Here is a 2,744-nt window from a genome sequence, read left to right as displayed (position 1 = left end):
CTTAGGACGAACAACAATATGAACTAACTAGTACCCTCAGAGCTCCCAGAGTCTCAATTACCAACCAAGGAGTACACACAGTGGGACTGATTGCTCTGGCAGAGTGTGTATAGTGGAGGACTCTGCTGTTTTTGAAGGGCAGCTAGTATAAGACTTGAAAGATACCCATGGGCTTAAAATTCCTTTCCTTATACTGGCTGAGAAGATGTGGATCGTGGTAGGTTGGACACCTGATCAAATACAAATGATATCTGATGGAAATAGTAAAACATTCTGCTCTTATTATTCTTTAAGACCTCAGATAGAAGAGCAAACTCCACAGTAGCTGGAGTGAAGAGGAACTGGCAGGGACGTGATGAAGGACAGGCAGCAAAGAGAACAGGGTAGCCTCTTCCTGAGTCAGAAGCACAGCCAGAAGTTCAGGGTGGAGGTCTCTAAACAGGGGGCAGGTCAGGGTCTCTTCTGCCCCGTGCCCATGTTTGGAGGGGTAAAATTTTCGGAAGTAAAGATGCATGAATGCTAGAGTCTATTCTGTCTACACCTACAAGTCTTCGCGTCTGCTAGGCAGTTGAGCGCATAGAACTAATGAAAGAATCCTAGGAATATAGTTAAAAGTTATTGTCTCTATATAAATGGACATACCTCACACTGGCCACCAGATGGCATCATTGCACCATAAAATGCTTGCCTTTGAGTCCATCTTGTAAAACAACCCACCCTGCCCCCTCTTTGAGACATGATTTCTCTGTGTATCCCTGGCTGTCCTGGATATTGCTGGGTACTCCAGGATGGCCTTGAACTCAGAGATCCATCTGTGCCACCAAGGACTGGGATTAAAGGCGTGCACCACCACCACTAGGCTTCACCTTATAAACTCTTAAGAAGTACTAAAATCATGCTTACTCCGTTCCCGAGTGAGAGAATCAGGCCTAAGGGAGCCACGATTCTGTACTTGAATGTCTTCATTAATGATGAACACATTTTGCCAACAGTGGCTGATTAAGTTAGTACTTCAATTCCTTGAGGCCGACCTGAACATCTAAACTTTGAATTACTCATACTGCGAACGGTGTGATTTGAAATTATCAGTGAGCTGAAACAACTAATCAGAGTGAGAATGGAAGTTAAATATTCTTATTGTTAGACTATATTAGCTGCTATAAAATTGCAAGGCAACATTTTTTAAGTGTTTGGTTCATAATTTAGATTTTTAGGCTTGCAGTCCAGGAGACAGTCTAAAAGTAGCAGACTGTGTAGTGGGGCAGAAACAGGCCCTGCTTCAAGGTTAGCCTCAGCTACACGACAAAGTTGAGACCAGCCAAGGGTGTGGGAGGCCTTATCTCCAAAACAAAACAAAACAAAACAAAACAAAACAAGATTTGTACATTTTATGACCAGTCTCTCTAAGATTGCTTTTGGAACATATACATGTGAGGTAGAAGAGTTTTGAAGCTTATTATAAAATGGTATCTGTAAACCCCCATCGCAGGCCTCATGCATGGGAAGGATTATAATATACAAAGGCGGTTGCTCAGTGTATTAAGAAATAATAAATTCACTTAAAAGTCTTCTACTGGTACAGGCAGGAAAGGCTGAAGGGCACATGTTCAGAGAGCAGAGCCCCACTTTTAGGCGAGTGGGGAGGACATGAGAAAATGACCCTAGGTTGTTCACTGCCCAGAAATCACTCAGCAATGGGATGCTCAGAGTGTGTAGTAATGGGGGAGAGGCCCTTGGTACTGTGAAGGCTCGATGCCACAGCATAGGGGAATGCTAGGGTGGTAAGGCGGGAGTGGGTGAGTGAGTGGGGGAGCACCCTTATAGAAGTGGGCTGAGGGAATGGGATAGAGTGTTTGTGGAGGGGAAACTGAGAAGGAGGATAACATTTGAAATGTAAGTAAATAAAATAATCAACAACAACAACAAAAAAAAAACAAACAAAATACCAAAAAACTGAAAAAAAAAAAACCCCAAACCAGTATCCAGTAACAGCTCGCAAGTCTGGTGCAGTAGTGAAGGGATGCATTGGGGGAGTGTTTACTGGAGTTGACTTACTGTCTCATTCTTCAGAACTTCAGACAACTTCAGAATTACAGAAAATCTGTGTCCTTGGTGACTCTCTAGCTTCAAAGCACCATTTACACACTACAGAAATGATACAGGAAGATGGACATTCTTAAGGGGATTGTCCACCCTCTGTGTCATGAGGCTCATCTGTTCACCTCCCTTAGTGCCCTCCTCCATGTCTGCCCCTCCCCTCTGGTCCTCTTTCCTTCCTAAGGTGTTTTTTGTCTTCTTTCTTATCAAGTGTTACCTCCCTTACCCTCTCCCTCCTATCTTGTAGTCCCTGGTCTAGATTCCTGACACAATGGAGCGAACGTCTCTCATCAGACACTGTTAGATTCCAGTTACCATCAGCCTTTTCTTTCTTCTTTCCTCCCCATCTCTGTGCATTCCTTTCCTGGTATCCTGAGGTCTTATAACTGTCCATGTTCTGTTAAATTTGGGTACAAACAGTAGACAGAGGTGTCTTACCCAATTTCTTATTTCTTTTTGTGGACTGAATGGTGCCCAATTATTATGTTGAATTTTCATTCTGTAGAACTGTAGAATAGAAATGTTATTTTTTTTTAATTTTGATTTTTTTTAGTATTGAATAGAGTTTATTTAGGGATATGTGTAGGGGAGTTGAGAAGGGAGGAGAGAGAGAGAGAGAGAGAGAGAGAGAGAGAGAGAGAGAGAGA

The sequence above is a fragment of the Mastomys coucha genome, unplaced genomic scaffold (genome assembly GCF_008632895.1).
Source record: "Mastomys coucha isolate ucsf_1 unplaced genomic scaffold, UCSF_Mcou_1 pScaffold12, whole genome shotgun sequence".
In the NCBI taxonomy this organism is placed as follows: domain Eukaryota; kingdom Metazoa; phylum Chordata; class Mammalia; order Rodentia; family Muridae; genus Mastomys; species Mastomys coucha.
This window is presented reverse-complemented; position numbering follows the sequence as displayed.